Raw genomic sequence first — 13,095 nt, forward strand, 5'->3', positions numbered from 1 at the left:
GGGGCCCATGCACGGTAGACTTGTTTGCATCCTGCCTTCTACAGTTGGAGACCGGATCAGAGCACTCTCAGTTCAGATGCGTTTCTCCAATCTTGGACGGGAGAATTGAGCTATGCTTTTCCCCCTTTCCCCATGATTCATTGAGTTCTCTCCCAGGTCCTTCGTCAGAAGGCAGAGTTGGTTCTGGTGACCCCATGCTGGAAAGCTCAGTCATGGTTTCCGGTGGCGTTGGCCCTATGCTGTGCCGCCCTGGTTCGAATCCACCTGTCAGAGGATCTCTTATTGGACCCGATGGGTCGTCCACATCCGCTTATTTTGGAGGAGCAATTGTTGCTCATGGCATAGAGGATTTCAGGGGATCAGAGCAAAGCACTGGGATTTCGGAAGACACTAGATTCTTCCACTCTCAATCCTTGGCACCCAGTACACATAAGAGATGTGCCTCCACCTGGAGGCGATGGTTGGATTGGTGTAGTCAGAGGGGTGTGTATCCCTTGGGGGCCTTAGTGCAGATGATAGCAAACTTTTTATACCATTTAGCGGCACAAGGTTTAGCTTACAGAATGATTAACAACTTTCCGTCAGCTATTTCAGCCAAATATCCTCAAATAGATGGTAAATCAGTGGGAGAATATCTGTTAATTTGCAAACTCCTGTGTGGTGTTCGTATGCTTCGACCACCTCTACCAAAGTATTCATCTCTTTGGGATGTCAATATAATTTTTAAAAAATTGGTGGCGTGACAGCCAATGAAGGTCTTTGAAGAAAGCAATTATCAGCAAAACTAACCATGTTACTTTGCTTGATATCATGCTGGAGAGTCTCTGATGTCAAGGCCTTCGACATTGCCGGAAGAGTTTTTACGCCTACAGGAGTCTCTTTTCGTATTTCTAAATGCACAAAATAAAATTCTAAATGTATCAGTTATCCAAGTTTTAGAGACAATCCTAATTTATGTGTGGTAAATTGCTTAAAGGTATACGAAGATGTTACTCGAGAACTACGTAGAGATCAAACTGGACAGTTGTTGATTTCCTTGAAAAAACATTTTGGTACTGTTTCATCAGCGACTCTGGCAAGATGGGTCAGGCGGTTGTTGCAAGAAGCGGGCATAGATATTTCTATTTTTGGGGCTAACTCGGTAAGGGAATCTATAGTTTCCAAAGCATTTAATTCAGGCTCAAGTTTGGAAGATATCATGACAGCTGCAGACTAGTCATCAGACTCTCCTTTTAAATTGTTCTATCACAAACCAATTGTAGATGTTGCTTCCGGAGTTATCACTCAACTTTAAACTAGCATAATCCGAAGCCTCTTGTCCTGACACAGAATCAACATTTTCTAGCTTCTGCAACAAGAATTTTGAATTCTATTAAGGACACAGAGGCGAGGATTATCCCGCCCGAGGTATGAGTACTATAAGATAATACTTTGTCAATAGGATATGATTGAAATGAATGTTTACCCTCCCGTTATTTTTAAGCATAATGTACTGGTCTAGAAGGTTCACGCTTTCTTATCTTTTGCAGATGAGAAAACTACTTGAAAGAAATACAGAGGATGCCTTCTTAAGACATGGAGGATGAAGAGTCGATTCTATTTGCACCGGTTGTGCTGCTTCAGTTCCCTTTAATCGAAAGGACATGGTTTAGTTCTGGATTACCATGTTGGGAGCTCTCCCTCACGCCAGAGGTCTGCCCCCTGACCAAAAAGGAAGACGAGCAGGGGGTCCGGAGAGGTACCACCATCCCGGTTTGTCCTGGGGCTCCATTTGTGAGTGCAGGAGCAGTAGATCAGGCCACCAGTCCCTGAAAGGTGAAGTGTTCCTTTAGCCAATATCGAGGGGTCACCTGCACATGAAGCAATAATCAGAAAATAGGTATTCTCTGCATCTCGGGTGGTATTTATCCTGCACCACCCCAGAGCACTTCAGGGGTGCGTCGCGCTCCTGGCCTTAAACATGGGTACCATAAGAGATCATACTGTCTGCACAGCATTTTATGGTCACTCATGTGCTTATTATTCTAATCAAACTGCTGCATTTCACGATGGAATATATGTTGTGTCCTACACTGGGACATTCAGGAGACTGGGCCCTCTTTCAGTAATTGCATGGTCATGTGTACTATTATTCCGGTGTTCCTCTAGATGAGTTTGCCTTGCGTATATTAATTAAATAATTCATGTCTTGTAACAACCTGAGCCTTATTACAGTAATTGTATTTTTGTGCAACGTACTTGTGACACTTGTCAAAATGATACTTGCCCCATAGTTATGATGTGTCGATGTGATGTATGATGTTTCTATTCTTGCCTAATCAAGCTACTGAGCACTAACCCAGGATTTGCGATCTGTGTCAAACTACTAGGGGTGAGCACAGGCTATCTTTAATGTGTAACGTACTCGCCCTGACTAGAGTGGATGGGTTTTGTCTGGCTTAGGTGCATACCCTCACCAACCAGAAACCTAATTTCTGTAACATTTGCAGTACAGTTATTGATGAGAAAACTGTGCACAATGAGGGTGTAAGTTGTAGTTGTGGGACTGTAGTACACTGGGATCCTGCTAACCAGGACCCCAGTGTCTGTGCCCTCTCCTCTAAATTTGGTTGCTGGTAAACGTTTTTCCCTGCAATTGGTATACTGGTGCACCCATGGAAGTCCCTAGTATATGGTACTTAGGTACCCAAGGCATTGGTACACCAGGGGACTCCCCTGGGCCGCAGCATATATTATGACACCAATGGGAGCCAATGCAAACTGCATCTGCAGGCCTGCCATTGCAGCCTGCCTGAAATGGTGCATGCACCTTTCACTTAAAATACAAGGCCTGCCTTATATCCTGGTCACTGCACTTAGACACTGTACGTCACCCCTACGGAAGGCCCTTCAGCCCAAGGGCAGGGTGCATGTCACTAAGTGTGAGGGTACCCCTGCATGAGCAGGGTACCCCTACAAACCCCAGACTCCATTCTCTGGGCTTTGTAAGTGCGGTGAAGCCATCTTAAGGTATGTAGTGGACACTGGTTAACACGCTTGATCCAACTTGATAATGGCTTCTCTGAACCTATGCATGTTTGGTATCAAACATGTTGGAATCATGCAACTTAACCGATTTCAGTGCTAGTTGCATGATACCGTGTACTCTGGGGGCTCCTTAGAGGATACCCCAGTTCTGCCTGTGTAGCCTTACGGGGTCTGGCTGCCAACCCACACTGATGCTGATCCCAGACACTGTTCTGCCCTCCTGCTGGTGAGCCTGGCTCAGGCTGGAGAGGCAGAACAAAGGATTTCCTGCAAGGGAAAGGTGTGACCACCTCCCCTTTGTATCAGGTGTCTATGGGCTCAGGTGGGGTGGGGTGGCCTCTGAATGGCACCAGACTGCTTTGAAGGGCACATTCGGTGCCCTTCTTGCATAATCAGGTTTGCACAAGTTCAGTAACCCCCGGTTCCCACATTGGCGCGAAACTGGACCAAAGGAAAGGGGAGTGGCTAACCCCTTGTCCAGCACCTCCACTAGGAAGGTGCACAGAGCTCTGCCATGTGGCCGGTTGATTCTGCCATCTTGGAAACAAGGTAGGCAAAGGCCCCTGGGAGCATCTGACTGGTTAGGCCCAATAGATGACGTCCCTGAGCCCCTCCTATAGATGGGTCACCCCAGAGAGTGTCCAACCACCTTTTAGGGTTACTTAAGGGCTTCCCCATGGGTGGGTCCTCAGATTCGTAGAGCAAGAGACTACCAGGAATCCTCTGCAAGATATCTTCTGCCCCTGGCCGCCAGAACCGCTGCTGGTCTGCTTTGGAACTGAAACAAGACTGTGTCCAGTTGGAAGGGCTTCCACTGCACCATTGTTTCTCCAGCTCCTCCACGGTTTCTGCAACCTCCGTGGCTGTATATCCTCCAGGGTCACAAGTACTCTGTTTGCATCCAAGAAGCTAGAATGAATATCCTTTGGAGTGGGGGGAGTCACTCCATTGCATCCACAGGCACCTCAAGACAATGACGTTCGACTGGTGGACCATGCTGTCCCACAGACAGCAAAAGGCTCTACAACACAGGTGGTGTTCTGTGGTCCTCTTCAGGTCCCTCTTGTCTTCTGATCCATTTGGGAGACTGTGGGCCCCTGCAGCAGCCACTAGAACAGCTCCTCTGTGCTCTTGCCAAGACTTGTTAGCTCTTCCTCCAAGGAGATCTTGAGGCACCAAGAAGACCCAGCCCTCCAGCACTCTGCAACTCTAAGATCAGTTTCCACTCTGAAGCTCCTGTGATGTTGGACTCCTGTTTTGTTGTGTTGTTGAGGCCTCCCTGTGACTACCTATGCATGATGCCAGTGGGTCACTCGTGGGGGCACCATCAACTCTAACTAGCTCTCTCTCCTGCTGAAGGCCTGCCCTGACTCTCTTCCAATTGTCAAGTCACGAGGACCTTACTGGTCCTCCAAAACCTACAACTTACCTTGCAACAACTGTAGGAAAGTACCTTCTTGCCTGGCACGTTACCCCCATTTTTACTTGTGTGTCAGTTTGTTTTTGCCTGTGTCACTGGGATCCTGCTAGCCAGGACCCCAGTGCTCATAGTTTGTGGCCTATATGTGTTCCCTGTGTGGTGCCTAACTGTAACACTGAGGCTCTGCTAACCAGAATTTCAGTGTTTATGCTCTCTCTGCTTTTAAAATTGTCACTGCAGGCTAGTGACCATTTTTACCAATTCTAATTGGCACACTGGAACAGCCTTATAATTCCCTAGTATATGGTACCTAGGTGCCCAGGGTATTGGGGTTCCAGGAGATCCCTATGGGCTGCAGCATTTCTTTTGCCACCCATAGGGAGCTCAGACAATTCTTACACAGGACTGCCACTTCAGCCTGAGTGAAATAACATCCACGTTATTTCAGAGCCATTTTACACTGCACTTAAGTCACTTATAAGTCAACTATATGTCTAACCCTCACTTAGTGAAGGTTAGGTGCAAAGTTACTAAATGTGAGGGAACCCTGGCACTAGCCAAGGTGCCCCCACATTGTTCAGGGCAATTTCCCCAAACTTTGCGAGTGCGGGGACACCATTACACCCATGCACTACATATAGGACAATACCTATATGTAGCTTCACAATGGTAACTCTGAACATGGCCATGTAACATGTCTAAGATTATGGAATTGTCCCTTCAAGCCAAATGTGGTATCGGGTGCCAATCCAATGCATCCCCGGAGCTCCAGCATGGACCCCGGGTACTGCCAAACTAGCTCTCTGGGGTTTTCTCTGCAGCTACTGCTGCTGCTGCTGCCAACCCTCAGACAGGTTTCTGCCCTCCTGGGGTCTGGGCAGCTCAGTCCCAGGAAGGCAGAACAATGGATTTCCTCTGAGAGAGGGTGTTACACCCTCTCCCTTTGGAAATAGGTGTTAAGAGCCTGAGAGGAGTAGCCTCTCCTGGCCTCTGGGAATGCTTTGAAGGGCACAGATGGTGCCCTTCTTGCATAAACCAGTCTACACCGGTTCAGAGATCCCCCAGCCCCTGCTCTGGGGCGAAACTGGACAAAGGAAAGGGGAGTGACCACTCCCATGTCCATCACCACCCCAGGGGTGGTGCCCAGAGCTCCTCCAGTGTGTCCCAGACCTCTGCCATCTTGAATGCAGAGGTGTGAGGGCACAATGGAGACCTCTGAGTGGCCAGTGCCAGCAGGTGATGTCAGAGACCCCTCCTGATATGCTCTTACCTGGTTAGGTAGCCAATCCTCTTCTGAGGGCTATTTAGGGTCTCTCCTGTGGGTTCCTCTTCAGATAACGAATGCAAGAGCTCACCAGAGTTCCTTCACACTTCTCTCTATGACTTCTGCCAAGGATCGACCGCGGACGGCTCCAGGGCGCCTGCAAAACCACAACAAAGTAGCAAGAAGACTACCAGCAACATTGTAGCGCCTAATCCTGCTGGCTTTCTCTTTTCTGGTGGTGCATGCTCTGAGGGCTGTCTGCCTTCACCCTGCACTGGAAGCCAAGAAGAAATCTCCAGTGGGTCGACAGAATCTTCCCCCTGCTACTGCAGGCACCAAATTTCTGCATCACCGGTCCTCTGGGTCCCCTCTCATCTTGACGAGCGTGGTCCCTGGAACACGGGAGCTGGATCCAAGTGACCCCGACAGTCCAGTGGTCCTTCTGTCCAAATTTGGTGGAGGTAAGTCCTTGCCTCCCCACGCCAGACAATAATCCTGTGTACTGCGTGATCTGCAGCTGCTAGGGCTTCTGTGCACTTTTGCAAGGATTCCTTCATGCACAACACAGCCCAGGTCCCCAGCACTCTATCCTGCATTTCTCAACTCGCTGAGTTGACCATCGACTCCGTGGGACTCTCTTTTGTAGTGTTGAGACAACTGCCAGGCTCAGATTTCTTGAATGCCTGTTCAAGTGCTTCTGTGGGTGCTGCCTGCCTCTGTGTGGGCTCTCTCTGTTGCTGAGTACCCACTCTGTCACCTCATCCAACAGACACCTCCTGGTCCTTCTTGGGCCCCGGCAGCACCCTTAATCTTCAACAGCAACTCTTGCAGCTAGCAAGGCTTGTTTGCAGTCTTTCTGCATGGAAACAACCTGCATCCTCCAGCACACCGTTGGACATCTTCTGACAAAAAAAGCAGAGGGTCCTGGCACCTTCCGTTGTTGCAGAATCTTTGGCTTCTTCCACCCATTGGCAGCCCTTTTGCACCTTCATCCGGGGTTTAGTGGGCTCCTGCCCCCCCTGGACACTTGCGTGACTCTTGGACTTGGTCCCCTTCCTTTGCAGGTCCTCAGGTCCAGGAATCCATCTTCAGTGCTTTGCAGTCAGTTGTTGTCTTCGCAGAATCCCCTATCTCGACTTTACTGTCTTTCTGGGGTAGTAGGGTAATTTTACCCCCACTTTTCAGGGTCTTGGGGTGGGGTATCTTGGACACCCTTAGTGTTTTCTTACACTCCCAGTGACCCTCGACACCTACCCTAGGCCTGGGGTCCATTTGTGGTTCGCATTCCACTTTTGGAGTATATGGTTTGTGTTGCCCCTAGGCCTATTGTCTCCTATTGCATTCTATTGTGTTCTACAGTGTTTGCACTACTTTTCTAAGTGTTTTACTTACCTGATTTTGGTTTGTGTGTATATTTTGTGTATTTTACTTACTTCCTAAGGGAGCATATCCTCTGAGATACTTTTGGCATATTGTCACTAAAATAAAGTACCTTTATTTTTAGTAACTCTGAGTATTGTGTTTTCTTATGACATAGTGCTATATGATATAAGTGGTATAGTAGGAGCTTTGCTTGTCTACTAGTTCAGCCTAAGCTGCTCTGCTATAGCTACCTGTATCAGCCTAAGCTGCTAGAACACTACTAATCTACTGATAAGGGATAACTGGACCTGGCACAAGGTGTAAGTACCACTAGGTACCCACTATAAGCCAGGCCAGCCTCCTACAACTATTTGCATTTGCCAAGCCTTGTTGGTGGCCCTGCTGGCCACTGACCCTCCTGCAATCCGATGACCAATGTGGAACAGCTTGTGGGCAACTTGAAGGATCTCCTGCATTCCCCTGAACACTGCAGCTGGACTTCTCCTTCACTGTGCTGCAGGAACTTCACCACCAACAGGGTGGGTGTTAGAAATGGGACTTCTGCTCCGGGTGTAGCACCTGCGGTGATGCAGAGTTACAGTTGGCAGGCCTGGGGACCTCCATCGAGGGTCACCAACCTGGCCTGCTTATTGTTGCATCATGCAATACAATTACAGTCCAATGGCCCAAGCACTACCGGAGCGTTCACTCTCCTAGTGCAGTGACGGGGAGATGGACTCACCTTCACCTTCCCATGTCCTGCTTCTCCGATGCCCCCTTCTGGTCTGGGGTCACTGTATACAATCTCTCTGCCAGTAGGGCGCTCCTCCTGGAGTGAATAATGAGCCCTCTGGGGCTCCTGATGACATGGCCACTCCCCCGGCCGCAGGGAGCCCTCGGTCGGCGGGTCTCCCACGTGAGTGGTGCTGGCATGCTGCAGCTGTCCTGCTTGATCGGCAGGCGAGCTGACTTTCTTCCCGGGGCACATCTGTGATCTCAGGCCAGCTGTAAATGCAGTCTGCCCACAATTTAACCTCCAACCTCAAGTCTGGGCCTGTCCCTCCTTTGCCTGTTCTGGGGTGGATGCCACTTTGAATCCAGCACCACCATGTTTGCATGCCTAGTGCTTCTGGCGATGCGATGTTTGCGCCTCATGTTGTCGGCATGGCAGTGAAGGGAAAGCGGATGTCTCAACTCAGTCCCAGGCATCCACTGGCTTGGTAAAGCAGTAACTTTTAATTCCAACCATGGCCTTCAGTTTAACTAGAAAAAGGAGGGAATAGTGGAGGTCAGCCTGCCTCAATCTGCACATCACCCCCAAAAAGGGAGCCCTGCGGCGCTGCACAGATATAATACAGAGGAATACTGGCATTTTCGTAACAGAATGGCTTTGCTGTTCTGGCTGAGAGCCTGTGCACACCACTTGACCAGCAGCAATGTCAGCCCCTGCTGCACTCTACACCCAGTAATATATGTTGTAAGACCCGGCTTACCCCACGTAGCAGAGGGGGACAGGCAGTCCCAGTGCTGCACTGGCAAATACTCAAGTGTGGTCACTATAGGCCCAGGGGATAAAATGGGTGGTAGCCCATGCCCCCTTTCAGTCTGCACTCCTTCGTGACGCCCGCAGTGGGGTTGTTGGTCGAAGTTCAGGCCCACTGGGTCGCCTGGTTTCTCAGTAACTGGTATCAACCAAAGTCTGTTCACTGATGTCTGCTGCAACCTCCTATGCTACGGCAGTTCTATGTGAGATGCTATCTAAGGTCGCCTACGCCCTGAACTCCCCTGGTATCAGGCCTTGCTGTGACCAAGAGTTTTGAGGTGGCGGGTGGGTTGCAAAAGGGAAGCGGCCTGCTTGGTCAGTTAGCATGACACTAGCACACTCTGATCCCCAAACATTCCAATTCCTGCTTAGGAGTCAACAGCGTATGTGTCAATAATCCCCCACAACTAGTCTGCTTTCCAGCAGAAAAAAGATGTGGAGGGGTATATGGTGGAGAGGTAAGCCAGTGTATAATACCATTGAAAAATGTTCATATAAGCTATTTCACGGTGAGATAAGCTTTCCTAAGTTTTAGGTATGTCTCGCCAAAGGGGTTCCAATTGCTTAGACAAAATGCCATCTGCAGTGGTAGTCTGCCAGAAAGTTTGAAATGTGTGGGTTTGAAGAGGTGTAGAGTGTTGAATGGTGAGGTATGTATTGGAGATTAGTCCTTTAGACCCGTCATATGCGCTCACTAATTTTTCAAGTCAGTATAGGATATGGTAGCCCCAGAATAATTGGAGGGGTGCAATGCCCAATGATGCAGCTGGCAGTACTGAGGCCTTGTTTTTTCAGGGAGAGAGTAATAAGCCTTACACTGTTCAAATGACTTAATGGAGACTCCCGCAAAGAGGTCTCTTAATTTCCTACAGTCCTCTGCCTCCAAGCTAGTAAATAATGGAGGCAGTAGCACAAGAGTGAAATCCGGGTTGCGTGCAATTGGAGTGTTGGAGGAGGGGAAGGTAGTAAGCCCTCACCTGATTCCCAACCTGTCTCATATGTCAAGTACCGTCCTAATGGGGGGTAGCTATGTAGGTGCTGAACAATGAAACGTGCTTGGGTAGCCAGGCTAGAACCCAGAGGGGCCAGCAGTCCACTGACAGATCCATGTGGAACCAGTGTTTCTCACACTCGTGGACCACCTACTCAGAGATGTTTTGTGAGTGGGCGGCCCAATAGTGCTCGAGCATATTACGGCAGGCTAGTCCAGCACTTTCTGTAGCCTGCATTGGTACCGAGTTACAGATCCTTGGATGCTTGCCATTCTTGATAAAGGAGCGAAAGTCCCTCTGTAAGCGAGTCGTCATCTTGGGTGATCAGAGTAGAAAGGGACCAAAAAAGGTGGAGGGCCTTATTTTTACGACATTGATGCATACCAGCAAAAAAACAATGTGGGTTTCCAGCGTCTGAGATCTGTTAGAATGGATCTCCCTAGTTGCGGCCAACTGGCCTGCGTCCAAGGTGGCAGTGTGGGAGTTAGGTTAATACCCCAATATCTTATTGTGTTAAGAGCTCATTGGATCTACTAGGGTTTGCATATCAGGGAGGTCCTTCTTGGGTATAGTTAAATTGAGTAGTATTCCATGTAGGTGCGTGTGCATGGATCCAGCCCCCCTCCATATACGTAAGACTCCATGTTCTCATAATTTACTCAATCATGGGTTGGCCAGTAATTAAACCGGGCCCTTAGTTGAGTGAAACATGTCCAGTGCAGAGTTTCTTAGCAACATAAAAAACTCTAGTTGTCTGCACATAGGATTCATTCTGCAATCTCATTTTACACTTATCAGATACCATCTGTGACAGATGATTAGCCCTATAATAAAAACAAATTTTAGGAGACGCAGGCCTTCTGCCTCTGTGTGAGCCTACAGTTTAGTCCTCCGGGTCCTAGGCTTAGTCGACCCCCAATATGAATTGTTTTATCATTCTTTCAACACTCGTCAATAAAGATTTAGCAAATGTAAGCCAGAGCATACCATGGACATAACTAAACCTTGATGAAAAGGTAATTTTTATAATCCTTCCATGACTTATTCTTTCCGGGAGGAAGGGGGGCGGTCTTGATTTCTCTTTGCCATGTTCTAGCAACAGGGCATCAAAAACTCTGCCAAGACCTTTTCTGCCAGAGCGTCCATGTAATGTTAGGTAATAGGACGTTTGAGTATTGCAGATTTAGAATTTCAGAGGGCTCACACAATAAGGCTCTGTAATGTACCCTGGCAGTCAGACTCACGAAGAACAAAATAGCCATCTGACATGACATCATCATGTCGGAAATATTTTACAGATTGCCAAAAAAAGTGAGGCCTATTAATATAGGATGGACATAATATATATATCTCCACGGACGTTCAAATTGGTTAGCTTCGATTGTAACCTGGCAATATCTGTACCCCAATCAGGCGGTTGACCATAGACATGATATATTTAATCTATACTTTTATTAGTGTTATCTACATGTTGATGAATAAAAATCAGTTCTAATATGAAATATTTTACATTGGGTGCCATGTCTAGTAGAGTAGTGTGAAAGGTTGAGATCTTTGTATATATGGAATTAACTTCCTTAAGAATCATGGCAAGTGTGTCTGTCTCTGCCCTTGAAAACAGTGGACCACCTTCAGCCATATTTCCAACACCTGTATTGACGTATGAAAGTTTACGGATAGCCTCTAATCTGACATGTATATTTTGTTCCACAACAAGTTAAACTCTGATTTAACTTAAAAATGGAACAAATAAAAACATTTAAAATGATATGACGCAAACACATGTTCACCAATAAATGAAAATTAACACATAGTCTCAGCATCAGTTGCTACGAATACAGTTAACAATGATATTGGAGGATTACCCACAGTCCAACCGTCATGATCTCTGGAGGTGGGGGTGTGAGGGGTGGTTAAAAACCCATTACACTCAAAGATGTATCTAAAAAAAGAAAAGAAAATATGTTTGGAGACCGCCCGCCTCAGACCAGAATTCCAGCCCCTTGGACTCTAATGGTCCTTCTCACTCACCCGTGGGAAAGATTGGAAGATCTGCCCTCATTATACCTCAAGGGAACACAAAGATTACGGGACGCCAAAGGTGTTGCAAAACAAGCATTAGCAAAATCAATAGAGCTCACATATGCAGGGGTGGATCCTCTGTTAGGTCGGAGGAGCATCGCCCCCGCCAGCAGCAGCAGCTGCCAAACCTCTACAATACAGCAATAATGAACTATGTTTGTTATTGTTGTATTGTAGAAGGGGTGGGGCCACGGGCCCTGACGAGCACAGAGGGGGAATACTCAGTACTCCCCCTCAGTACGCATGTATGTTTAGCCGGCCGTCTCAGGCTGGGCAAACATACATGCGCACTAAGCTCTGTCCAATCCAGCAATGCAGTGCAGGGTTGGAGAGAACAGGCAGACTCTTGCAGTCTGCCTAGGAGCACCCTGGCTTGGCACTCCCCCAACTCTGAACACTTGTGTCATGATGGTAACATTTAGATTGGCCGCAGGGCACCCTGGGAGCCTGTGCCTGTTGCCAAGGAAAGAGGTGATGCTTGGTGGTGGTGATGGCGGCCGCTCATTCAGGTAAGTTTTTTTTCTTCAATTATTAATTTTTCTTCACCCCCACACCAGCTGCCCCCGCCGCGCACTGCTCCTGCACATATGTAAACAAATTGATTTAGAAGGAGTGGAGTGGCATTGCGTTGCATGGCACTGTGTGGAGTGGAGTGTAGAGGAGTGAAATTGTATTAAGTGGAGTTATGTTGTGTTGCATGAAGTAGAGTGCACTGACTGAAGTGGAGTGCCTTGGCTTGGGGGAAGTGTCATTTTGTGGCCTGGAGTGTAGTGTATTGTCATTTAGTGGACTGGCATGGTTTGAAGTAGCATTGTGCAACATGTAAAAGAGTAGCATTGTGTGGATTAGAGTAGTGTGGTACATTGTGGGATGGAGTGGCACTGTGTGGCTTGGAGTGTACTGGAGTGGCATTAAGTGGTGTGGAGTTGCACTTAGAGGAGTGGAGTACAGTGCCATTGTGTAGAGCAGGGGGCCTTTAAACTGGGAGGTGGGTTCCCCTGGGGGGCCTCAAATGATCCCAGGGAGGTGAGGCGCCAGGCTATGGCCAAGAGAAGCATTATGCTGAGAACCGTGCTGTGTCTTAAGCTGACAAAAATGAGCAGTACATGCCTGACCAGAATAGTATGGTTGGCATCATGTATTTGATTACATTTTTTATAATAGTAACACATGTTATCTGCAATATTTAAAAACATTTAAACATTGCCCATTTAATAGAATAATTGTGAAAAAATTGGTGTGGGTGTGTGTGTCTGTGTGGGTGTATATGTCTGTGTGGGCCTGGGGTTAAAAAGTTTGAAGATCAATGGTGTAGGGTGGAGTGGCTTAGTGCTGGTGGAGTGGAGTTGGTATTGTGTGGTGTGGTATTAAGAGCGGTGTAATTGTGTGGTGTAGGGTGGCATTG

Source organism: Pleurodeles waltl, chromosome 10 (genome assembly GCF_031143425.1).
Source record: "Pleurodeles waltl isolate 20211129_DDA chromosome 10, aPleWal1.hap1.20221129, whole genome shotgun sequence".
NCBI lineage: Eukaryota > Metazoa > Chordata > Amphibia > Caudata > Salamandridae > Pleurodeles > Pleurodeles waltl.